Below are 13760 nucleotides of genomic sequence, written 5' to 3'. Positions count from 1 at the left end.
TAAACTCTCTAAATACACACAGGGTGCATTTCTCTATATTTTCCTTCTGCCCTGTGCAAGAGTTCAGGTCCACTTTAAGCATGCAGGCAGCATTTTTCAAAAGTTGGTGCAATGCACACAATGCAAGAAGTTGGTGCAATGCACACACTGACCACTAGATGTCATTCAAAGCACATTATGCAGGAGAACAGAGGCGCCAAAAGGATAAAAGGAAGCTAAATGAGCTTAAAAACCAAATTCTTGGTAAATAGAGGAGGTAGTGGTGGACTTACCTCCTCCAAGTAGACACACAATGACTGTAGTAAAGACAGGCAATATATTTTATTTATGAACTCCAAATATGCAGCGCGTTTCGCAGGTTTGATCCCGCTTCATCAGGCAATAACAATGGAGCAATAGCATATGTGGTCAGTAGAAGAGCCAGGCACCTCTCTTTTTTTTCACTCAAAGCACATGTCCAGGTGGCCAATGTCTAAAAATCAGGGCCGGATTTATGGCAAGGCAAAACAGGCCATGGCCTATGGCGCAAAAGGGCAAGAGGCGGCCTGGTATTGGGGCAGTAGCTTGGGGTTGGAGCTAACAAGTTACCTTTACAAAAGGGGGAGGAGCGGCATTTTCTAGCTACCTATACTAAATGTTGGAGGGGGGTATGTAGCTGCCTATACTAAAGGGTGGAGGGGAAGATCTATATAGCTAACTACAGTATACTAAAGGGGAAGGGGAGGCGTAATCTAGCTACCTATACTAACGGCGAAGGGGAGGAGTCATCTAGCTACCTATACTAAAGGGGGAGGGAAGGGGTCATCTAACTACCTATTCTAAAGGGGGAGGGGATGAGTCAACTAGCTACCTATACTAAAGGGGAGGAGTCATCTAGCTACCTATACTAAAGGGGTAGGAGTCAGTCTGGTGATGGTGGCCCATGGATGGCAAAAAAAGTAAAAATCCAGCCTGCAACTCCTGTTTGTGAGTTTGCTATGTCCAGTCATGGATTGTGATCACAGACACAAATATAGACACTTTTTCTCAGTCATTTCCAGTTGTCCTATTAAAAGTGGTAGTACAGATACTTTCTCCCCTCCCTCCCAATGCTGCTGAAATTGTTGCATCACACTACTTGGCAGGTATATATGCTCCCCTCTCCTGATGGGAGTTTGAGGGGTGGTACTAAGAGTAAGTCAGTGGTGGTGCCAACTAGAGTGCTGACAGTCGTGCACTGTAAGTAGCACCATCAGATTACAGGAGGGGAGGAGCAGATATTGCAGCAGAGTATATTGCTAGCCCCCTGTGAGTAGCATGACACACTGTGACAGCAGCGGCAAGAGGGAGGAGAGAAAGTAGCTGCACTGGGGCATGGGCCTCCTGAAGAACACAAGCCCTATGCTACTGCCCCTCCCAATCCTCCAAATGTATGAGGTGGTTGAGGAGATCCCAGGGCTCAAAAAAGATGAACCAGGCTGCATTTTTACAGTGCCGATGAAGGCCCCCCAAAGCAGTGAATTTGAGTTCATAACCCACAATGTATTTGTGGATATGGTGACGTGGACTGAGCAAATTGGCCTTCAGCCAGGGTTCGGCTCTTATATAGCTGAACTCCAGGTACCGGTCTAGCAGACGTTAGGGGTGGATAATCTGCACCCATAGTTTGGGGTATGAAATAGCCAGACCCATGATATTGGCACATGACTGAAGGGCACTGGAGTTCGGTTTGATTGTCAGGGACATAGTTTTCTGGAGTTGGGAAGGAACTAAGAAGCAGAATCATGTAATTCAGGGCAGCAGAATGTAGAGGGCAGCATCAGCTCTACACTGATCTTTTCCAGTCTCCCCCTCTGCTCTGCTGCTTCTGCCTGACTCACAGAGCACAGAGCTTGCCTGGTGTGAGTCTGCATGCTGGCACCCCCTTCTCACCATGTACCATTTTGCCCTCTTATCTCCCTTTCCTGTGCAGGTAAACTGCAGCTTATTGCTGTGCAAGTATGACTGAGAAAAGCATGCTGTATGAAATTGCCACAAACTATGTATATATATATATATATATATATATATATATATATATATATATATATATAGTTCTCCTCGGGATGGGGGTGCATCCTCACGAGTTTGCTTCAGGCAGCAAAAAATTCTAGAACCTGCCCAGAGTCAAATCTATTACAGTGAGTTTTGGGATAAAAAATAGTCATGTATAAATAAGCATGGACATGTATTTTTAGTTGAGTTAAAGCACAAACTAATGCATTTATACGTAACATAACCATTGAGTACTCTTAATAATATACATATCAAGGAGTGTTTTAGATGATACAATCCATAATAAGGTTTGAGGAAAAGCTTTTATTAGGGGTCCTTGCTTTAATAATGTTGAGAGACACCGGTATAAATGGTGTGAATGGAACATCCCCAACGCCATATTTGAAACCTAATCAAAGTATGTTCATCTCATTGTGAAGGGAACTAAACTTGGGGTGCGGTCAGCTCACTTGCCTCACTCAGAGTCACCCACATGAGTGGATCAAAACAAATATAAGTGAAGGTTGTGGTGCAGCAGAAAGGATACCGCCAAGTTCAGGAATCTAGAATATCAAATGACAGTTGAAATTATGCCCTGGATGCATGGATGCAGCTGTGTGCTTAGGTATACATGCGGGCATTCTTTGGGCAGCAGTGGCACACTTGCAGGCTTTGGGTGGTGGAAGCTTTGCGGTGGTTGTGCTGTGCAATTCTTTCGAAAAGCACGGGTTTACTGGTAGTTCAAAACAGACTTTTTATTTATTAATATTTTCAGATGAGAACCATGTACCATCTGCATGGAGACGGATTTAACCTCTCCCTGTTTTACTCTTGTAATAACCTGTGCCAGAGGTTGCTGCAGTGTTAGTTTTTATAGTTTGTCGGGTGAATCTGAACCTAAAAGAACTTCTATACAGGAAACTACAGTTTCGGAAGCAACTTTAAGAACTTCAGCCTAAACAAACATGCTGTCATTAAGTTACGTTAGTTAGGTTATTTAAAATAGATAGGTAATATAATCTCTTACCCACACTGTTTTAAAAGAACAGGCAAATGTTTGATTTCATAAGGGCAGCCATCTTTTTGGTTGAAAGGAGGTGACAGAGGGAGCATGAGACACAGTTCCAACTGTCCTGTATCCTGAGCACTTCTCCCAGTTGCTAGGCAACGTGAACAACAACATAGGAAATCCCATCATGCTCTGCACAGCATCAGGGAAAAAAAGCCCGGGCTTTTTTACTTTGATGGGTGGAGCTTAGGTAAAAATGCAGCTAAAAATGATGCTTTGGTAAGAAAAACAAAGTTCTGATGCTGTGAAACTGTTAAAGAAACACCAAGCCTTTTCAGTTCTGCTGAGTAGATTTTTAGTCCGGAGGTTCACTTTAAAGAGACACTGATACATTATGATATAATGATTTGTATGTGTTGTAAGAAATAAAACATTAGGAGCAGAGACATAAGTCTAAAGCCATATATACACGCTCAACAGCGGTCTTTTATGAAGCACAATTGTTGAACAACTTTTGTTTGGAAACAAGTTGAAACAGCTAAAAAAAGTATTTTGCTATTGGTCAAAAAGCTGATAAGACTGATAAGAAGTCAATCCAACAGTTGAATTGACTTCTTATCAGTCTTATCAGCTTTTTGAACAGTAGCAAACTACTTTTTTTTCTGCTGTTTCACAACAAAAGTTGTTTAACAATTGTGCTGCATAAAAGACAGCTGTTGAGCGTGTGTATGGTGCTTTTATTGTTTCCAGTACAATAAGAGCTAAGAAACCCCAGTTATCTATGCAATAAAAGCCATTGGGCCTGATTCACAAAGCGGTGCAAACACTTTGCACGCCTGTGAAAAGCCCTTTATTACACCTAAACTTAGTGTAGGCGTGATCTGAAGTAACTCGCGCAAAGTGTTGCTTCGCGCACAGTGCCCATTAAGCCCTATGGGACTTTGCTTCGCGCGGGTTACAGCACAAAGCGGTGATAACTTTGCTAGTGCAAAGGTTATCACGCCTAAAGTCTTTTAGGCGTGATAACTGAGTCATCACCGCTTTGTAAATCAGGCCCATTGAGTTCCACCACTTTCAAAGTTGCAGAGAGCTTTGTGTTCTGAAGCTTGTTATCTCAACTGTCAGTGATTGTATCATCTTTTTCTCTGCTGAGAAGGGGTTCAAAAGTTCACTGCTGCTCTGCAAAATCATTTAGAATGCTGAGTAGTGGGTAAACTGCAAATATTAGAGAATGATGCAATGTTAAAAAACACTATACAACTGAAAATAAAAATATAATATTTTCTTTGTTACTAATATTCTAGTAATTATCCGCAGGCTCGGACTGAGCCACCGACTGCCCCGCCTCCTTAGGGCCCCAGAGCTAAGAGGGAGGGGGGCACAGCTTTGAAGGAGGGAAATTGGGCACAGAGCGGCAGAGAGGGGGGGAAGCCTCCCTCACCTAGGGCCCCCCCCTTCCGCGCACCCCCCTCCTCCAGAAGTGCAGCCAGCAGCGAGCGGAGAATAGCTACAGAGCTTCAGATGATGCTAGCTCCGCTCCGCATGCCGCTGCTGCCCTGCTGGTCTCTGTCTCCTACAGTGACGCTGTCCAATCACGCTCTCGCAGTACTTCCTGCGAGAGCGTGATTGGACAGCGTCACTACAGGAGACAGAGACCAGCAGGGCAGTAGCAGCGGCATGCAGAGCGGAGCTAGCATCATCTGAAGCTTGGTAAGCTATTCTCCGTTCGCTGCTGGCTGCACTTCTGGAGGAGGTAGGGGTGCGCGGAAGGGGGGGCCCCTAGGTGAGGGAGGGGGGAAGGCTTCCCCGCTGATCTGTGCCCGCTGCCCCCCCTTCCAAGCTGGGGGGGGGACTGGCATTTTGTGGGGGTATCTGCCACCAACCTGATTGCATTGTGTGGTGGTATCTGCAGCCAATCTGATTGCATTTTGTGGGGGTATCTGCAGCCAACCTGATTGCATTGTGTGGGGGTATCTGCAGCCAACCTGATTGCATTTTGTGGGGGTATCTGCAGCCAACCTGTTTGCATTTTGTGGGGGTATCTGCAGCCAACCTGTTTGCATTTTGTGGGGGTATCTGCAGCCAACCTGATTGCATTTTGTGGGGGTATCTGCCACCAACCTGATTGCATTGTGTGGGGGTATCTGCAGCCAACCTGATTGCATTGTGTGGGGGTATCTGCAGCCAACCTGTTTGCATTTTGTGGGGGTATCTGCAGCCAACCTGATTGCATTGTGTGGGGGTATCTGCAGCCAACCTGATTGCATTTTGTGGGGGTATCTGCCACCAACCTGATTGCATTGTGTGGGGGTATCTGCAGCCAACCTGATTGCATTGTGTGGGGGTATCTGCAGCCAATCTGATTGCATTTTGTGAGGGTATCTGCCACCAACCTGATTGCATTGTGTGGGGGTATCTGCAGCCAACCTGTTTGCATTTTGTGGGGGTATCTGTAGCCAACCTGTTTGAATTTTGTGGGGGTATCTGCAGCCAACCTGTTTGCATTTTGTGGGGGTATCTGCAGCCAACCTGATTGCATTTTGTGGGGGTATCTGCCGCCAACCTGATTGCATTTTGTGCAGGCATCTGCCGTCAACCTGATTGCATTTTGTGGGGGCATCTGTCGGCAACCTGATTGCATTTTGTGGGGGTATCTGCTGCCATTTGACTACTATGAATTATCATGAGTCATGTAACTACTTGAATATTTTATCTAAAATGTATGTGGTCAGACCTAATCTCTGTGAATAACACCGCTACTTATTTTGTGTTTTGTATTTTTTTTTTTTAGTCTGCCCATGACTCATCATGACCACGCCGATGTTCCAGTGCGTGGTGACACCCATTTAGTTTCGCTGCGGCGCGCGCTATTGGAGACTGTCCTCAGAATTGCTCAAAATCCAGGGGCCCCAAACGTCCCGTTTTCGCCGGGACCGTCACGGGTTGGGGGAGGGGTCCCGCTGTCCCGGGATAGCCCCCCTTTGTCCCGGCTGGCAGCAGAGGAGGCAGCGGAGGAAAAAAGAAGGATCGAGGCGCCAGCCGCGGCTGTGGTGTGCGGGATGCGGGCCAAGCTTTTCCCCCTCCCTCCGAATGTGCCCCCCAGTGACCCCCTGTATGGCGAGATACGAGCGCAGCAGAGCGGCAGTCTTACCATCTTCCTCGCGTACTGGCATCTCGTCTTCCAACTACTTCCTGTGACGTCACAGGAAGCGGAGAAGACGAGATGCCCATATGCGAAGAGGAATGGTAAGACTGCCGCTCTGCTGCACTCGTATCTCGCCATACAGGGGGACACTGGGGGGCACATTCGGAGGGAGGGGGGACAAGCTTGGCGCGCATCCCGCACACCACAGCCGCGGCTGGCGCCTCGATCCTTTTTTTTACCTGGGCACCTTCACCCTTCTCCCCACCATTCATATATATATATATATATATATATATATATATATATATATATATTTTTTTTTTGACTAGGGGTGTGTCAGGGGGTGTGGTTGGGGGCGTGGTCGGGGGCATGGCTTAAGTGTCCCGGTTTCTCATCTCAAAAAGTTGGGAGGTATGCAAAATCTATTCCCTACCATAAAGTCATGCAAAATTTCTAGAGTACATGTGTATGTGAGCCCAAAATGGGGGGGTTGGGGGAGGAGAGGGGGGCGGGCCCCAGGCTGAAACTTCCTTGGTGGGCCCTTGGTGTCCCAGTCCGACCCTGATTATCCATACTACCCAACCAATTCATTATATAATAAAAAAAAAATTTGCTTCAGTGTCTCTTTATCTCTTTAAGCAAACAGGAACTCAAAACATCAGAAAACTTGTTGGCCTAAACCCCTAGATTCCGCTTCCTTTTTATAGTGGACTTCCTTCTTCTGCTTGCCCTAGTAGAAGTGTATTAGAAAAACAATTTTATTTAAAAAGTATCAGTTGTCTGAGTGACTACCCAGCATAAGTGAGGCAGCGAAAGCACACAGCAAAAGAAAGTGGAAACATAGATTGCATTTACAAGGAGAACAGTGGGACTAATGCTGGGAATACACGTTTCGTTTTTGCCTTCGTTTTAGCCTTCGATTCGTTCGGTAAACGAATCGAGTGTTGAAAACGTATGTGAAAATAGTCATAATCTCATTATAGTTTCGATTAATAGACCCCAAAAACGAACGACTAGTGATCGAACATGTTTGATATTATCTCTCTTTATCCATCTAATCGAGCCATTGGTAGGCTTGATGGCTGTTCAGATCGATTATATATTCGTTTATGCCGTCCGTCCCTGTACTACGTTTCGTTTCTTTGCAGCCTTCGATCATTGGAAAAACGAAACCATCAGAATCGAAAAAAAAAACGAAACCGTGGGTGGTGATATTAACCGTACGGTCGATTATTTCGGGATCGAAAAGGACAAAAGGCACAATCGAAACGAAGGTTTAAACGAAGGCAAAAACGAAACGTGTATTCCCAGCATAACAGCTGTTCATAATCCTACAGCAAGAGAGACAGTTACATGGAGATGCAGCATTATCAACAGATGCTCATCTCATTGTAAAGCAATGAAGAGGAGAAGTCACAGTATGTTCCACTTGTCTGTCATGCAAGTGCACAGCCTTTTACTCAACAGCTTTTTCAGAGTTGTAAGATCCAGCAAATAGCTGTGTACAAGTCCTTTATGAAGTATATTTCTGCATGAAGATTTAATAAACCGGCAAGGGGACGACAAAAATAAGCAAGAGCACCTGCTACAAATGTAGACTCTGTATGCATCACGATACATGTGCATTTTGATGCATGATTGCTCAGAGCCTTACTATTGTATGCATTAAAATGCATTACCAGTCTGCAATAACGTACCTGTGTGCTGTTGTTACCCTTGTTAAAGTCTGTGATTCGTGGGCTACCAGGTGGACGCCGAGAGGGCTGACAGACTACAGGGGGGCTGGAAAAAGCCCCAGGTAAGTAAAAACCCTAATTTCCCTTGTCTAATTTAAAGTGTACCTGCAGGGAAAAAAGCGCCCCTGGGGGATGTACTTACCGTGAGAGGGTGAAGCCTCTGGACCCTGTTGAGGCTTCCCCCTCCTCCTCAGCCAGCTTGTTCCAGCGCTGGCTAACCCCCCCCCCCCCCCTCCCTTATTCCCCAGAGACACTGACAGCAATATTTACAATCTGCAGTACTGTCTGGCCGACTAGCATCTTCCCGCTCGGGCTGCAGTCAAGCCCGATCGGGACCGCTCTGCTGCACAGGCGCGCACCGTCTCAAGATGCACGTAAAGCAGGCTTCGGGCTCCGCAGTTTCCACTGGAGCCCATCAGAAGGCACAGCTGACAAGCCCTTGTTGGTGGAATCTTTGGTTGTCCCAGCACTGGATCCCCTCTGGTGAGGAGGACAGGGGAAGCCTCTTTAGGATCCCGAGACTTCCCCCTCCCAATGTAAGTAACCCTTTGGAGGACTTTTTTCCTTCAGGTACACCTTAAAGAGACTCTGTAACAAAATTTTCAGCCTTATTTCTTCTAACCTATAAGTTTCTATACCTGTTCGAATGTGGTCTGTCTTACTGCAGCCTTTCCTAGTTGCACAGTGGCTGTATTATCTCTGTTATATAATCTAATCTTCTTTGCTTTGTCGGCTTTGTCAGCTCAGGCAGGAATGTGCTGCTCTGCTGTGAGAGGTAGAAGTTATACACACCCTCTCCACGCCCCCTGCAGGCTCTGTATAAGTCACAGACTGAGCTTCTCTCAGCCTATCACATGCTGGTTAGCAGCCATGTTTTTTGTTTGTAAACACTGCCTAAAACTGGCAATTACAAGCCAGGATTGCAGCAGGGAGTGGCAGAAACAGCACAGAGGAGCTCAGGACGGAGAACATAATGAATAGAATGGTATGCTTTTTATTGTAAGAATTTTAGAGTACAGATTCTCTTTAACAAATGGAAATTCCATGGTGTTTAATATCTTTAAGGTGGCAGACAAGGTGCTTTGCAAAGAGGGAAGGGGGAATATCCACCAGTCAATGGAAGAGCACTCCTCCTATGTGAGTCATGAACCATGTGGGCTGGTATTGTTAAAGAAGGCTGAACTCTACACTCAGCCACCTTGGGCAACACCAGTCTGCATGCAGGACAAGGAGTTAAAAAAAAGGCATGGTCAATGTATGTGGTGTATATGTTCACAACCCCCCCGCAGCCCACAAAGATGCATTCCGCAGTGCATTGTCATACAGTGCTATTTTGCAAAAGATCTATATGAACTATCCTGGAAACTCAATACTGTGAGTAATGCATCCAGTGTGGCATGCACTAAAATGCAACACAAGCATAATGTGTGCTAAGGGTTTAAACTTTGAAATACCTCCACTGCCACCACTCTCCCTATTCCACAATACATCCTTACACATATTGAATCTTGTTCTCCCGTGAAAAGCCACCGTTATTTTTTTGTTTGTATTTCTTTAAACTTTAATCCATCAGACCATGCAGGTAAATGTAGTTAATAGAATGAAGTAGTGATGCTCCCGCATACATGAATTAGAACTCCACTACACAATATTTCTAGAGACAGATAGGTTCTCATGATATGGCTTTGTATATAGAGAACATAGAAAATGGATACAGAGAAATCCAATCTCCTGAAAACCTCAAGCTAGTATGCCCAGTAGGTGGCACTGCAGACTACCGCATGGCTGAACAGCAGATTGGACACAGAAAATGTTGTTTCTTTAGTGCAGGGGTGCCCACACTTTTGATTTGCGAACTACTTTGAAAACTCCAGAGCTCGCGAGATCTACCAACATTTAAAATAGCCAGGTATAGGTGCCCCCAATATAGGTAGCTAGGCATACGTCCCCCATATAGATAGCTAGACATGGGTGCCCCCCATATAGATAGCTAGACATACCTCCCAACTTTTTGAGATGAGAAAGAGGGACACCTAAGTCACGCCACTGATCACGCCCCGCCACGCCCCTAGTCACGCATACCATAAAGATTTCACAAAAAAAATATGTTGTTATATAATTCAAACCACACTTGTCCTTTCTATCCTGGTTCATTTTCCTTCATAGTAACATTTTAAAATGAGTACTATATCAATTTAAAAGGATGGGAGTAAAGCTTAGAGTCAATCAAACACATTTTTTAGTAGAAATATATATTTACATAGAAAGAGGGACAAAGTCCTGAAAGAGGGACTAATGAGGAGGAAAGAGGGACAGAAGGACATGGCTCCCAAAGAGGGACTGCCCCTCCAAAAGAGGGACAGTTGGGAGCTATGGCATGGGTGCCCCCCACATAGATAGCTAGGCATAGGTGCCCCTCACATATAGCTAGGCATAGGTGCCCCTCACATATAGATATTTAGGCAAAGGTCACCCCACATATAGCTAGGTAGAGCAGCTGGATAGAGGCTCTGCCTCTGACACAGGCGACCTGGGTTCAAATCTCGGCTCTGCCTGTTCAGTAAGCCAGCACCTATTCAGTAGGAGAACTTGGGCAAGAATCCCTATCGCTGCTACTGCTTATAGAACACGTCCTAGTGGCTGCAGCTCTGGTACTTTGAGTCCACCAGGAGAAAAGCGCAATATAAATGTTCTGTGTCTTCTATAGGTGCCCCCCATATAGATATCACCTTAGGCATAGGTGCCCCCCACATATAGCTAGGCATAGGTTCCCCCACATAGTTAGGTATAGGAGCCCCCCATATAGATATCACCTTAGGCATAAGTGCCCCCCACATATAGATAGCTAGGCATAGGTGCCTCCCTCTCTCCACCAACCGCCGCTCTCCTCCACATTGTCACCCCCTTCAAATTAGCAGCAACCAGCAGTGGGGAGGAGAGCGGATGGTAATGGCGTGTATAAAGGAAAAGCACTTCTTGTATACACGCTGTTACCCTCTGATCTCCTCTCAACTGTGGATCACCGCTAATGACAGGTCTCAGTGCGGCATGCCCCTCCAGGCATGCAGGGTCAGCGAGGAGGATCCCGACAATGTGGTGGATGAGAGCGGCAGACTGAAAGGAAGGAGGTGGGCAGGATGAGGCTCTTGTGTGCCATGCCTCACCCCTTTGCCTCTTCTAATTGGCTGTGTGCTGCTCTGCGTAGGGCAGCAGAGCAGCACAATTAGATGGTATGCATCGGGCAGCCCTGCGCTAGTGCAGTGGTTCTCAGGAGAGAAGTGTCAGGCAGGGCAGACAGTGTCGGTGGGGAGCAGCAACTTACTTAGCCCCGTTCCGATATGGAATCCTATCACCGGGCTCTCCTCCTGTCCGGGCTCTACCTGTCGCCCCCTCATGTCCTGTTGCCTTGGTTACCCGGCAGCCTCTCATGATGTCAGATTTGCTGCTGGAAGTAACCATAGTGGGAAGACAAGCGGAGAGGAGGAGAGCCCGGCGACAGGAGGAGAGCCCGGCGACAGGAAGAGAGCCCAGCAAGAGAAGTCTCCGTGGGAACGGGGCTACGAAAGATTATACTGGGGCACTACCTGGCTATCTATACTGCAGCACCTATAGGTTCACTAACTACACTGAGGCACCACCTGTACCTGGCTATCTATTCTGAGGCACCACATTGCACCTGGTTAATCTATTCTGGTCTGAGGAAAATGTATGCGTGCTCTAACACCAAGTTTTAACCCTAGCAAGTCCGGCTCTGTAAATCTGGCTCAATTTGCTTTTCATGAGGCAATGCTCATGCAAATATGCATTTGCTTTCGCACGCCAAACTATGCAGGGTCAAAAAACGAATACCGCAAAGCGGTCGCCCTACGGGAATTAGTTCATGCCACATTAGCACTATCCAGGAGCGCCACGGGGAGGCTTCCCAATGCCCCCATACAACCGGGGGACCGCGGGGTCCCAGGCATCCCAGGCACTCTCACCGCCTGGGAACCACAGTAGCACCCCGGAGGGGGAGGCTGGGTGGCGCAGGCGACCCCCCCAAGCGTTGCCAGTGCCAGGGGGAGCCGTCCTCTCCAACCTCTCAATATTAAAAAAAGGCACTTACCTTAACGTCCATTGCGTTCTGCTACATGCGCATTAACTTGGGGGCACCACATGAGAAACGAGTGAAGCATGGGTCACCCCAAGCTTTAGAGCTCAGTGCTGGCTCACACACAACACTCCAGAGGGGGGAGGGTGGTGAGGACAGGTGCAAACAACTCACTCCAGGGCTCACACCACCAGAGCACGCCATCTTCCACCTGGCTGCCTCCAAAGGCTACAACTGCAAAAAAAATGCTTACCTGAGGAAAATTTATGCGTGCTCTAACACCAAGTTTTAACCCTAGCAAGTCCGGGTCTGCAAATGTGGCTCAATTGGCTATTCATGAGGCAATGCTCATGCAAATATGCATTTGCTTTCGCACGCCAAACTATGCAGGGTCAAAAACCGAATACCGCAAAGCGGTCGCCCTACGGGAATTAGTTCATGCCACATTAGCACTATCCAGGAGCGCCACGGGGAGGCTTCCCAATGCCCCCATACAACCGGGGGACCGCGGGGTCCCAGGCACTCTCACCGCCTGGGAACCACAGTAGCACCCCGGAGGGGGAGGCTGGTGGACGCAGGCGACCCCCCAAGTGTGGCCAGCGCCGGGGGGAGCCGTCCGCTCCAACCTCCTAATATTAAAAACAGGCACTTACCTTAACGTCCATTGCGTTCTGCTACATGCTCCTGGATAGTGCTAATGTGGCATGAACTAATTCCCGCAGGGCGACCGCTTTGCGGTATTCGTTTTTTGACCCTGCATAGTTTGACGTGCGAAAGCAAATGCATATTTGCATGAGCATTGCCTCATGAATAGCCAATTGAGCCAGATTTGCTAGGGTTAAAACTTGGTGTTAGAGCACGCATAAATTTTCCTCAGGTAAGCACCTAATCTATTCTGGGACACCACCTGCACCTGGCTAATCTGTTCTGGGGCACCACCTGCACCTGGCTAATCTATTCTGGGGTACCACCTGCACCTGGCTAATCTATTCTGGGGCACCACCTGCACCTGGCTAATCTATTCTGGGGCTGCACCTGGCTAATCTATTCTGGGGCACCACCTGCACCTGGATAATCTATTCTGGGGCACCACCTTCACCTGGCTAATCTATTCTGGAGCACCACCTGCACCTGGCTAATCTATTCTGGGGCACCACCTGCACCTGGCTAATCTATTCTGGGGCTGCACCTGGCTAATCTATTCTGGGGCACCACCTTCACCTGGCTCATCTATTCTGGGGCACCACCTGCATCTGGCTAATCTATTCTGGGGCACCACCTGCACCTGGCTAATCTATTCTGGGGCACCACCTTCAACTGGCTATCTATTGTGGGGCACCACCTGCACCTGGCTAATCTATTTCTGGGGCTGCACCTGGCTATTCTATTCTGGGGCACCACCTGCACCTGGCTAATCTATTCTGGGGAACCACGTTCACCTGGCTCATCCATTCTGGGGCACCACCTGCAGCTGGCTAATCTATTCTGGGGCTGCACCTGGCTAATCTATTCTGGGGCACTACCTGCACCTGGCTATCTATTCTGGGGCACCACCTTCACCTGGCTATCTATTGTGGGGCACCACCTGCACCTGGCTAATCTATTTCTGGGGCTGCACCTGGCTATTCTATTCTGGGGCACCACCTGCACCTGGCTAATCTATTCTGGGGAACCACGTTCACCTGGCTCATCCATTCTGGGGCACCACCTGCAGCTGGCTAATCTATTCTGGGGCTGCACCTGGCTAATCTATTCTGGGGCACTACC

The sequence above is a fragment of the Hyperolius riggenbachi genome, chromosome 1, assembly GCF_040937935.1.
Source record: "Hyperolius riggenbachi isolate aHypRig1 chromosome 1, aHypRig1.pri, whole genome shotgun sequence".
Taxonomy (NCBI): Eukaryota; Metazoa; Chordata; class Amphibia; order Anura; family Hyperoliidae; genus Hyperolius; species Hyperolius riggenbachi.
This window is presented reverse-complemented; position numbering follows the sequence as displayed.